General features: G+C 42.1%; 1 protein-coding gene across 9 annotated transcripts in view; it reads right to left on the reverse strand.

The window, feature by feature from the left end:
* akap13 (A-kinase anchoring protein 13) overlaps nucleotides 1-1,417 on the reverse strand; it is a 94,387-nt gene extending 92,970 nt beyond the window's left edge. For 5 of the 9 annotated variants that reach the window (XM_029668323.2, XM_029668321.2, XM_029668320.2 and 2 more), the window contains exon 1: nucleotides 1,124-1,415. The gene's annotated coding sequence lies outside the window, so the exon portion shown is untranslated. Of the gene's footprint in view, nucleotides 1-1,123 lie in introns of all 9 variants that reach the window. The other 4 variants (XM_065022640.1, XM_029668322.2, XM_029668316.2 and 1 more) reach the window with 3 other exon arrangements.
* Nucleotides 1,418-13,797: the final 12,380 nt, after the last annotated feature.

Below are 13,797 nucleotides of genomic sequence, written 5' to 3' on the forward strand. Positions count from 1 at the left end.
CATGTGTGCCAGACAGCTAGTCCAACTGTGTGTGATCTCTAATGCATGCTGGTGCTACAGTGGGAAACGGAGACCCAACACCCAGCATACGTTGGGAATTCCACTGCTCCTAGTCTTAACAACAACAAACTCAAGGCTACTAGTATGTAATCAGAGGGGGGTTAAAGGTAAAGAAAAATTCTAAACTATAACAAACTCAAGACAGGAAATCCATGAGTCCCCGTTAACATGTACTGGAGGCTGGCTCCCAGGCCTTGGTATGTTTTACCAATCACAAGCCCTTTAGAGAAGTCGCACCGGAGTCGGTGGCGCTGGCCACACCCATTTAGATGCGGCATGCAAAAAGCAGTATCTTGGCCTAGGTATGCATGTTAATAACTGCTGCTACAACTGCACATTGGGTATAAACGTATGTGTCTAAACACCCGGATGGCTTATAATGAACAATATGTTGTTCAGAAACATGTGTTATTATCACAACCCTAATGCAATGAACTAGTAAACGTTACATCTACGTCACAGCTGATTCAATGTGGCTATTTGTTTCAGACCACAATCAGGGCACCATTACTCCTAACAATAATAGCTACTGTACTGTAATTTATAGCTATTGAACCAAAGTAATAATAACCAGATGAACTAACATCACAATTACATGTAATTACATCAAAGCAACTATGCATGTTATTAATATGGCAGGGGTCTGGGGATGACTTTTAGGAGGTCATTCTATTCATTCCGGGCACATTTTTAGTGGCACAACAGTGGCGTGCAATCCCCCATGTTTTTTGATGGCCGCTAGGATTGAAATCTGATCCGAAGTTAGGGGGGTGCCTGGGTCAGGGTAGCCCACTACCGAGGTGTGCCGCATTATTTACCATGGAATAGGCTTTGATTCTGTGGATTCTAACCAGCAAGGCCACCTCCGTGTCACAACAACATGTGTTACATTGTTACAATCATGAGGCCAGACCCGTAGATGATAAATCAAAACGGCTATAATGTGCCATAGCTCATCTGAAACATGTCAATTGTATCTTGTACAAAATAGACCAACGAGAGTTGTTTCAAAACCACACTGTCCTTTTACTTAGCTCGTGCTATTGCCTACAATGTATCTTACCTCGAACTTTGGGGTGTTTAATGCGTGCTTTCCTCGTTCCGAAGCATTCCCCTGTTCGGTCTAACACAAGTTATCGGGACACAAACCGCACCTATCTGTACTAATTGATCTGCAGAGAGAAGTCCAGAAGATCACTTGAGCATCTAATCTTCATATAAAGTCCCCTTCTTCTCAGCGTAATGAATGGCCGCTAGTACTCAATACAGTAGGCCTACTAAATAGTTCGCAGAGCACCTACTTGTTGCTCACGACAACAACTCTCTATTCTTCCGAATCAGTCCACGAAGCATGCATCAGAGGGCGGGCTATACCGTCACTTGGGAGACGAGGTTGAGTTGGAGCTGTGTTCCATTGTCTTCTCTCACCGGTCCAACAAGCTGTCACTCAGCCATCCCTATAATATATCGTTCTGTTTGTGTTGATGTTTTTTTCCCCTGAGATAATGGGGTGGGCGTCGGAATTGTAACGGGTTTCTATCTATGCAAGCCATATTTTGACATGCAGACATTACAGGTGTTGAAACAACTGTATATAAAGTTGTCAACTTGGTCATTTTCACATAAACCCTTTTGGCAGCATCAATGCATAAGACTGTAGTAGAATATGCTTTGCAACCATAGAGCATTATGTGTTAAGGGAAAACACATTGCATTTTATTAGGCAATAATGTAGGTTACTCCATGTGGGTAAGGTGGACCTCTAGTGGCTATGCGAAGGGACATGGTTTACTAATATCTCTAACCTATTAATACATAGGCTCAGCAGCACTGTGATTGATATGGCAATCATGCATTGCTCTGCATGACCAGTAGATCTAGCAGCAGAATGAGCTCTTTAGCAGCCCGCATGCAAGCTACCCAGTAGCACTCTGGTCCTTTTCCTGGAATCCGAGAGGAGGGCAAACAGAGACTTAGCTGCTCCCAAGCTGAAACAACACCGTCCACATACACACACGCACGCACACACACACACACACATACGCAAGCATGCATGCACGCACGCACAAACACACATGCACACACTACCATTCACTTATATCCACTCGTGCACAGTGACACACTTCATTCATCCCGGTGGCAGAGAGATGGTGTGAATGCTTTGTGGTCACTCTGAGAATACACCCCAGTTTTATGTCCTCAGGAAGTGTGGCAGTCTGTCAGGAAACATGCGAATGAGGCCCGGTCTCCAGGAACACTGGCCCCCTCTATTTGGACACCTATAGGAGATAACTGTTCATGTGAATCCTCCTTGAGACGGCCGTATAGTCATTCCAAACCCAGCCGGGCTGCTACAAGTCATAGCCACAATAACCACATTATAATCATTAGTATATGTTTGGGTTTTGTGAGTTAGAAGAATTTCATTCAGCTGAGACCTGTTCATACCATCCAGGACCATGTAACTGGAAATGGATCACGCATCCTCAATGGTTCAGCAGATAATACATGTTATCTGTGTGGACCTGACCTGTGCTGTGTGGTCACTGCATGTAGGTGGGAGTGAGGCTCTCAGTATAGTCAGGGTACTGCTCATTGTTCATATTTGGGGTTTTCATAATGTAGAGACAGGGTTAGGTTTTATAGAAACCTTTTTGCTTCCAGGTAGAACTCTTTTGGGTTCCATGTAGAACCCGCTGTGTAGGGTTCTTCAAAGGGTCCTCCAATGGGGACAGCCGAATAACCTGTTAAGATTCTAGATAGCACCTTTTTGTCTAAGAGTGTAGAGTCTCAGGTTAGCGTGCTGTAGTATGATGCAATATGTCATATTATTTTGGTGAATGTGTCTGCTCTTTCTGCCATTTTCTTCCCATTCTGCCTCCCCCTTTTCCTGCTCCTCCGCCCTCTTCTCCTCCACCGTTCCCCCCAAAATAAGAGCAGGGTCCCTGGAGTCCATTCTGGTTCCATGGCTACCACGTGTCAGTGGGCTTTGAAGAACTCTAATGTTTTTCTAGGCTGAGAATGCTCTGCTGTCTCTTTTCCTCTCTCTCTCGCCTGGTTCTTCAGTGAGAAACCCAGAGGTTAGATAAATATGAGGCTGGGCGTGAGGAGGTGCAGCTCGGGTTTCTGTCACGCTGGGCTGCTTTGAAACACATTTGTCCAGGGCTGCATCCGGCATGATGCTGGGGTTGGAGGAGCGTGGGGGGAATCACAACAGAGGTGCTGTAGGACGCTGCTACTGTAGGCTGGCTGGGAGGATGGATGGATAGAGAGAGACACAGGGGGCCACTGACCCGTTAGGACACAAATAAGCGACAAGTAGATTCTGTGTTACTGCACCAGCGTTTTTAGGTTAGATTACATCTTGATATGGAGTACATGTGTATAAAATTGCATTGTAGTTTTCAATCATCCATTTTATAGTATGATACTTACACAAAGGCAATAATATGTACTTTCAACAGATAATTAAGAAAAACATCTTACTGAAATCCACTGCATATCACCTTCACCAGGCAGGAGACCTACAGGGAAGGAACTCCCGTGATATGTGTTACAGAGATTCCTGCCAAGACCAATAGGCAGTAATGACTGAGGTCTAAATGTAGTTTCTCTAATCCTGCAGGAGCTCCAATGTGGGTTCATTTACAATATGCTGACCCTAACAACAATGAGATTCATTCCCCTGGAATCTTTTAGCTTCAGCATTACTTTGACCACACTTGATCGATTGCTAGGATTTTGCATGACCTGGAAGTGGTAATCTTCTCAAGCCAATGCATATGAGCTATTCCTAAGCAATAGAAATACATCAAGTTTTGGACATTGCAAAGTAGATATATGTCAAATTAAATGAAAATGTGTTTATCCCGACATTACCAGTGAAAGAATACTGCTTCATTTGTCAAGTAGAGGGCACTGGTGGCATAGTAATTCAAACAAATTTACAATGGATGTTTTGGCTGAATGAACAAAGGACAATTTAAAAACCACAATGTACATCTTTTGGCTTGCCACATTACATTTTTTTATTGCTTCTATTCAAGTGATCAACCCATGATCAATTCATCTAATATAGTTTGTTGCTGCAATACTGTAAAAGGGCCTACACAAGACTGCACACATTTCATCTTTTTGTGTAAAAGGCAGCATACACCTTAAGTTAATGAAGTGAATCTGTTCTCAAACAACAGCCTTTCTATGTAACTTATTCTGATAACACTTTACATTGCAGGATAGTGGCTATTACATGGTAATAAACAGGAAACCAGTTGAAATTGGCCCAAGATTCAGAATGAAAAATGTACAAGATAAGGGGTGTGCCACAAACATTTCCACATATTTTCATTCTTTAGTATGGTGGTGGTGTGTGGGGTGGAATGTCTGCCCATGCTGCATAAAATATGAAAGATGACTGCTGCAAGCTGCAAGCTGCGCTCTGAAATAATGCATGACAGACTCCAGCCTAGACAGGCAGCAGCTAGTGTGTAATGTCACGTCGATATTGGTAGATTATTTAGCTGTGAACTGCATGCAGTCAGAGACAATGGGTTTCTGGAGGTGGTAACACAACAAAACATGGGTTTGTCCGCTAGAACAACAGTTAGCTAATACAGATGTATTTATTTTTCATTTGTTCAATACCATTTTCAGGTTAGTTGAAAATATAAGTGTGCTGACGGAAGTGTGAATGGTTTAGGTTGGATCCTGTTTGTTCCCATACAGCAGGGTTTGCTCCACAGGTTCCCTGGCTACCTAACATACGATACATACAGCCCCTCCAGTCATGAGTTAGAGGCAGGCTGGCGGTGGGTCTATAGTCTGATCCAGCTAGTGGATAGTGCTGATTGTGCTGGTTCCTGGCTGTGAGTGGGTGCTGCAGGGAACCTGACAAGATATATGGAGGGAGTCTGCTCTGCACTCCACCACTCCTGGGGAAAGGCCTCCACTATCTGATTAGCATTCAGCTAGTACCCAGACTGCATCAAGAAACTCTGCTGCTCCACACACCACACCATACTCCCTCCCTTACACCTCTCTCTCACTCTCTCTCTCTCAGCCCGCTCTCTCTGTCTTTCTCCCTCTCTCTCTTGTTCTCTCTTGTTCTCTCTTGCACTTCCGCTCTCTTGTGCTCTCTCTCTCTCTGCATCATTCTGCTGGACTGGGAGGACCCTCCAATACAAAGGGAATGCCGTGCAGGGGTCCTCCGGTCTCCAGGATGAAGGTAAACAAAATTCCATCTTCCTTGTTTTTACAACTTGGCTGAACTCAGAGATTATTGTAGGGGTTTTTAAAAAGCAAATCCATACTTGTTGGTCTCACTGGGTGTACACTAAGTTCTGCATGATGATTTTACCGAGGATCCTCATCACTAACTGCTGTGGGAATATCAGTGTACTTATATGGGAAACATGCTACAGCATAATACAGTGTCTTTGAAGATTTCCCTCTTGTCCTGTTAGTCTATTAGCATTACTGAATGACTTAACACTGACTCCCCAGAAAGATAATGTGATAAATTGATAGGTGAACAGGTATTTATATACATATGTTGATGTATTGTTGGTTTTTAACGAAAATGAGACTTTATGATACATAAAGACAGTGCTGTTACAGTTGATCATGAGATGAGCAATTCCCTACTTAGACCGACCTAAGGTGGGGCAGCACCTGTAGCTTATTGCAACTTTTGATTTGTTATTATTCTCTGTTGTATTCTAATTCTATTTTTGAACCGTCCTTTTTTTTCAGTCTTGCAAAGCTCTCCATCTAGTTGTGGTGTTGGTTGTGCTCTGATGCAGTAGGGTTGGGGTTGCAGTATTTCAGCATTTCATGAATCTTGATTTATTTTTTATTTATTTTATTTTCACATTATAACATTACCATCTCATGATTGTGGAAATACTTCGATTAAAATAGTGTGAAGTTTCTTTGTCACTTTCTCTAAACATTTCGAGGTGTCTGAAAATAATGTTTATTGAAAGAAGTGTTGTAGCCTTGAGATTATAATGACGTTTGTGATTAGAGCCTTCATTTCCTCAGCGCATCCACCTTTTCCCATTTATTAAAAGGAAAATTAATGAAGCATATCCATTTTTCAGAAGGAAATATTCCATCCACAGCCCACTATTCTGACAAAGGGTGTGGACATGGATTGATGATACCCACTTGGATATACAAAACTAATACAAATATACAATTAATTTGTTCCCAAGACAGTTGTTTTTCTAGAGTTAATTAGGAGAGCTGTCTATTGAGTTCCAGCCCGCCCTCCCTCCCTGTTCTCTGCAGACGTTGGCCCAGGTGTAACTATGATGCCATTACCCATGGTCTAGGTCAGTCAGTACAAGGTAATTCATCAGAGTAATGAGGGTTGAAGGCTAAGACGGGGACACAGAAGGCACTGACACTACAGGGGAGCTAACACGACTCATAGATACGCAGCACATCATTATCATAGCGTTCATTACTCACACACGCCCCATAACATCACCAGGGATATGGCCTTGTATAATTATAGGGATTACCAATCAAGGACAGGGCAAGAGCTGCAGGCACTGGTGGTGCATCCTTACATCCCATTAGTGATGAAGGGTTATGCTCTCAGGATGCCTAGCGCAGTGAATACGCCAAGTGTACAAAACATGCTCTTTCCATGACATGGACTGACCAGGTGAATCGAGGTAAAAAGCTATGATCCCTTATTGTTGTCACTTGTTAAATCTACTTCAATCAATGTAGATGAAGGGGAGGAGACAGGTTAAAGAAGGATTTTTATGCCTTGGACAATTGAGACATGGATTGTGTATGTGTGTCATTCAGAGGGTGAATGGGCAAGACAAAATATGTAAGTGCCTTTGAACAGGGTATTTAGATTTTTTTTACATTTAACCTTTATTTAACTAGGCAAGTCAGTTCAGAACAAATTCTTATTTACAATGACGGCCTACCAGGGAACAGTGGGTTAACTGCCTTGTTCAGCGGCAGAACGATAGATTTGAACTTGTCAGCTCGGGGATTCGATGCAGCAACCTTTCGGTTACTGGCCCAACACTCTAACCACTAGACACCCTGGGTATGGTAGCAGGTGTCAAGAACTGCAGCGCTGCTGGGTTTTTAACGCTAAACAGTTTCCCGCGTGTATCAAGAATGGTCCACTATCCAAAGGACATCCAGCCAACTTGATACAACTTTGGGAAGCATTGGAGTCAACATGGACCAGCATCCCTGTGGAACGCTTTCGATACCTTGTAGAGTGCATGTCCTGACGAATTGAGGCTGTTCTGAAGGCAAAAGGGCGTAGGGGAGTGCAATTCAATATTAGGAAGGGGTTCAAATGAAATCAAATGTTATTGGTCACGTACACATGGTTAGCAGAAGTTAATGCGAGTGTAGCGAAATGCTTGTGCTTCTAGTTCCAACAGTGCAGCAATATCTAACAAGTAATCTAACAATTGCACAACAACTACCTAATACACACAAATCTAAGTAAAGGAATGGAATAAGAATATATACATAAAAATATATGGATGAGCAATGACCGAGCAGCATGATGCAATAGATGGTATAAAATACAGTATATACATATGGGATGTGTAATGCAAGATATGTAAACGTTATTAAAGTGACTAGTGATCCATTTATTAAAGTGGCCAATGATTTCAGGTCTGTATGTAGGCAGCAGGCGCTCTGTGTTAGTGGTGGCTGTTCAACAGTCTGATGGCCTTGAGAGAGAAGCTGTTTTTCAGTCTCTCGGTCCCAGCTTTGATGCTTTGTTCCTAATGTTTGGTATGCTCAATGTATATCAGAGTATATAACTAGATCCTAGTGGCATGGGCACGATTCAAAATAGGTTTTTGACGTGGTTTTGATATTGATATAAGGCTGTGAGAGTGCTGCCTGTTTCTCCTAACATGTTTCAGAAGTACGTTTGGTACTGTGCTAGTAGTATTTGACAAGCATGACATAATATGTATTAGGAAGAGCTGCCATTGTACTATATCAAAGATGACTTATACATTACTTAAACATGTAGTGGTTGAAGGAAAATGACTGCGGGTGTCCCTTACTGTGTAGCCATTGCAGTGAATGCAGTGGGTGATGTCATACATTTGCCTGCCACAGTGCCTTTCAACTGTGTAAAGAGCAGGAGAATAGACACTCCGCCCCCACACCTCGACACCTGGCTTCCATCATGGATGCCAGACAGGTAGCTGGGTTGTTCCACCAATTCGGTGCCTTTTGAGATGTGTAACTTGGTGGGGGAAAAACTTTTGGCTTCACCTAATTTGAACATTCCGTCACAAAGAGCACGTTTAACATAATAAAAAACAAGCGTTCCCATCTCAAGAGGTTAAATAAACAAGCGACTATAGTAAGTGCCTATTAAGTGCCAAATAAAGTAACAGGCTTGATCATAACAATCGTAAAAATATTTTTAAATGAAATTTTCACCATATTAAAATGAGAGTTCAGTTATCGTAACAGGGTTGACCTTAAGGATCTGCCACTTTTTTGAAATTTTCACCTAAAATTATATACCCAAATCTAACTGCCTGTAGATCAGGACAAGGATATGCATATTCTTGATACCATTTGAAAGGAAACACTTTGAAGTTTGTGAAAATGTGAAATGAATGTAGGAGAATATAACACATTAGATCTGGTAGAAGATAATACAAAGAAAACAGCATGCATTTTTTGTACTTTGTACCACAAAGTATTATTCCAGCCTGGGTGCAATTGAGATGTTGACCAGTGTATGTGCAATGTTTTAGACTGATCCAATGAACCATTGCATATCTGTTCAAAATATTGTATCAAGACTGCCCAAATATGCCTAATTAGTTTATTTGAGTCATATATTATGTTAGCTTAACCGTCCCGTGGGTGGGGGACCGATCCTGTAGAGGTTAAAATAAGTTTTTATTTTAGCCTTTTTTACCTTTACCTGAATGAGAGACAGTAAATTAATCACTAATCACATGAAATAAATAATAATCTTCAGAAATTAATTAAATTTTGTCAAAGCTACAACATAAGTGGAGCTTTACAATGATGAGGAAAACTTTGAGAAATATTGGGGTTACATTTTCCAGGAAGTCACAGTGGGTGCACGGGGGGAAATGTCAAAATGCTGAATCTTGGCTCTTTAGCAAGTTTTTATTCATCTAAAAAAATCTGCTTTATTGAAATCTCCATGTGATTTATATTAAAGGGCACTTAATTGAATATAACAGGGTTTTAAAATGCATATTGGTGCACATTTTCTGCTTAAAATATTAAAGGGACGCAAAGAGGCACTCATTTCGTGGAATGACCCAGCTCTCTGTTATCCTTTGTTCTCCTTTAGGCTTTTTAAGCATCCCCCTCTATTCCCTGGGCTAGATCAAGGGGAGGCAGACACAAGCCCTGATAATTATTTTTGTGGTGTGCAGAGAGGGTTATGAACCAGGAAAATTATTCAAAGTTAGGTAAGGTAATTAATTGTGTTCTAACAGAGAAACACTATTAGCATAGTGTAGGATATGTAATCTAAATTGGCTGTACTGCGTTTGGTGGTCATCGTTAATTTGCGGATATTAATGAACTTGTGTTAATTAATGATAAATACTGTGGTGGGTGTTAATTATCCTGTGTTCAGGAGTTGATGCCAAATGAGCCTGTGTTGTCTGGTAACTGCCATCTGTTTGTAGGTAATTATCATATGTTGGGAAGGAGGTACAGTGCCACTGTGTGAGTGTGTTCTACAGCCCACGGTAGTAAAGCATACATTATCCCTGTTTAGCGGTGGTTGATCCAGGAGAGATGACAGGCTCAGCAGAAAAATGGAGAGACACTCCTCTGGGTCCAGGCTGATTTATGAGAGAGAAAGGGAGGGAAAGAGAGAGCCAGAGGGCCCATCCATCCCATTCTTCCAGGGCCCTCCCTTACAGTGCACAACCAGTCACTGATAGAGGGAGCTGAGAGGTACCATCACTCAAGCAATGCAGCATTTTCTCATCTGCATATAAACGCATGGGAAATTCACTCCCTGTTCTATGGCAGAAAGTCCTGAGGTGGTGGGTAGAGCAATCCCTATAAGGTTTAAAGACCGACTGAACTCCCCGATTCCACATGTTTTTCTGCAGCTCATTAAGAAAAACAATATTTGCATCATGGTTCGATGTGGATGTGTTATGTTCACTATATCTTACACAGGCAGCTATTGTTGTTTGTCCCCCTTGAGCCACGGTAGCAACATCTCACCCTCAAAATAGTCAGAACGAATCAAGTTCATTAATGAAGATACATCAAGAAATCTGTAATGGAGAGGTCTTAGTTGCGCAATTTTCGATTTAGGTAAGGTGTTTGTTTTTTCTCCAGTATTTCGCAAGTGAAAAAATGTGTGTGAAAACGAGTAATTCACTGCAGACAGTTGTGTGTCAGCTGCTGCCGCGCAGGACTGATTTCTGAGAACACGTCTACAACTTCATCAGCAAGCTGTCAAAATATGACAAATAAAGCAGAAGCTATACACTGTTTTAACAGTAACAAAAATACCTGGCTTGGTAAGCTCCATCTCTGTGTTTGACAACGTAGCTAGCAGGCAGGCCATGTGAGCTAAATCAGTTTTTTAAGTCACTGGCAAGTGCTAAAGTACTTCAGTGTTTTTACAACTTTCTCACCATATTTTACTTGTGTGTGTCTGTCTGGCAGTATTTCATGTTAATCATATCACAAAGCAGGTTGTGGTGGGACACAAGATGCTCGCCAATGGGTTTTTGAATTTTGGAATATTGACAAGTGGCAGTTGGGGTACAAGTGTGCATTGTCAAAAATGGTATTTTGCCCAAAACAGTGGCAGACTGGTGTGATCCCTATCAAACACATAATCAAGTGGCCACTCCATAAAGGGCTTAGGGGCCAAGTGTTCTTTCAACATGACAGTGGCAACGTGTTGTCTTACGTAAACAAGTACGAGGCGCTGCGGAATGTGGGCTGGTCTGTCTCACTGTCTGTAGGTTCTGCCATACGATTGGAATAGAACACAATCAGTGCAGCTGTTTCTCACATAGGTGTTAACATTCCATGTTAGTGGGCCTGATGGTAACCAAAACCCAACCCTCAAATGTCCAATACCTTTAGGAACAGCTTCCACAAATCCCGCAAATATCAATTTAGGAAGATACTGACTTTATGGCCCAAATTTGTCTATTTACACATTGTAGTCCATTTTACACTAGAATAAATGTTTCTGACTATCGATGAAACATATGCCGTTTTCAACCAGAGAATTCGCTTTTTTAGTTCAGCTGCCCTTTAATGAAATGCAGCCGCACTGATATAATCAAAGTGGTTATGCATACAAAGGAGGTTGGATGGCCACTGGAGAAATATAAACCAGCCAGGGCTTATGATTTGAACTCAACAAAATCACATCACAGACAATAATAAAACGCAGCTTTATTCCACGAGCCTAGTGGAACCCCTAGCTCTATCTACTTCAGAGAGCCTCCTCCCTGAACCTCAAACACACACACGGGGTCAGTTGGAATCAAAGCTTATCGATCCTGTGTCAACGGTTACAACAACTGGACGCTTCAGTTATGCATGCCGATGTCACCAAACCTTCGCAGTGCAAGGATTCTAATGGTGTGTGTAGTTCATTTAAGTCTTAAACAGACAGATATGAATGGGATTGGTGAGTGGAGGAGGATAAGTGGTACCATGGTAATGGTCAGTGATGATGAAGACAGATAGTCTATGACCTATATTTAGTTGATGATGGTTCTTCTGCCTGACTGACTATTTGTGGGAGTAATCCTCTTTTGAGCAGAATTATATGGCATGGGGATTAGGTATCTTCCCCCCCTGTTCTGCGTGGGTCATCTACTCTCCAAAATGTTCTAGCAGACAGCAGCAGGACAGACCAACTGGTCCTCTCCAGGGGTGGGCCCTCCTGCCTGGCCACAAGGAGGGGCTTAGGGGATATCACCCACGTCACAGCTGTGCAGTTAGGGCAGAACTCCATTTTAGGACTATAGCAGAAATCCTACTACACCATTTGAGAAGCATATACATATTTCATCGTAAACAGTTATTATACAGGGGTTGTATGCTGATTGAAAAAGAACGCCACCTACTGGCGGTGGACTCCGATAGAGGTGCCGGTTTAGATACAGTTGAAGTCGGAAGTTTACATACACTTAGGTTGAAGTCATTAAAACTAGTTTTTCAACCACTCCACAAATTTCTCGTTAACCAACTATAGTTTTGGCAAGTCCATTAGGACATCTACTTTGTGCATGACACAAGTAATTCTTCCAACAATTGTTAACAGACAAATTATTTCACTTATAATTCACTGTATCACAATTCCAGTGGGTCAGAAGTTTACATACACTAAGTTGACTGTGCCTTTAAACAACTTGGAAAATTCCAGAAAATGATGTCATGGCATTAGAAGCTTCTGATAGGCTAATTGCCATCACTTGAGTCCGTTGGAGGTGTACCTGTGGATGTATTTCAAGGCCTACCTTCAAACTCAGTACCTCTTTGCTTGACATCGTGGGAAAATCAAAAGAAATCAGCCAAGACCTCAGAAAACAAATTGTAGACATCCACGTGTCTGATTCATCCTAGGGAGAAATTTATAAACGCCTGAGGGTACCACATTCATCTGTACAAACAATAGTACGCAAGTATAAACACCATGGGACCACGCAGCCGTCATACCGCTCAGGAAGGAGACGCGTTCTGTCTCCTAGAGATGAATGTACTTTGGTGCAAAAAGTGCATATCAATCCCAGAACAACAGCAAAGGACCTTGTGAAGATGCTGGAGGAAACAGGTACTAAAGTATCTATATCCACAGTAAAACGAGTCCTATATTTTTATTTTATTTTTATTTCACCTTTATTTAACCAGGTAGGCTAGTTGAGAACAAGTTCTCATTTGCAACTGCGACCTGGCCAAGATAAAGCATAGCAGTGTGAACAGACAACACAGAGTTACACATGGAGTAAACAATTAACAAGTCAATAACACAGTAGAAAAAAGGGGGAGTCTATATACAATGTGTGCAAAAGGCATGAGGAGGTAGGCGAATAATACAATTTTGCAGATTAACACTAGGGTGATAAATGATCAGATGGTCATGTACAGGTAGAGATATTGGTGTGCAAAAGAGCAGAAAAGTAAATAAATAAATAAAAAAAACAGTATAAAAACAGTATGGGAATGAGGTAGGTGAAAATGGGTGGGCTATTTACCAATAGACTATGTACAGCTGCAGCGATCGGTTAGCTGCTCGGATAGCTGATGTTTGAAGTTGGTGAGGGAGATAAAAGTCTCCAACTTCAGCGATTTTTGCAGTTCGTTCCAGTCACAGGCAGCAGAGTACTGGAACGAAAGGCGGCCAAATGAGGTGTTGGCTTTAGGGATGATCAGTGAGATACACCTGCTGGAGCGTGTGCTACGGATGGGTGTTGCCATCGTGACCAGTGAACTGAGATAAGGCGGAGCTTTACCTAGCATGGACTTGTAGATGACCTGGAGCCAGTGGGTCTGGCGACGAATATGTAGCGAGGGCCGCCAGCCGACTAGAGCATACAAGTCGCAGTGGTGGGTGGTATAAGGTGCTTTGGTGACAAAACGGATGGCACTGTGATAGACTGCATCCAGTTTGCTGAGTAGAGTGTTGGAAGCCATTTTGTAGATGACATCGCCAAAATCGAGGATCGGTAGGATAGTCAG

Source organism: Oncorhynchus nerka, linkage group LG9a (genome assembly GCF_034236695.1).
Source record: "Oncorhynchus nerka isolate Pitt River linkage group LG9a, Oner_Uvic_2.0, whole genome shotgun sequence".
Lineage (NCBI taxonomy): Eukaryota > Metazoa > Chordata > Actinopteri > Salmoniformes > Salmonidae > Oncorhynchus > Oncorhynchus nerka.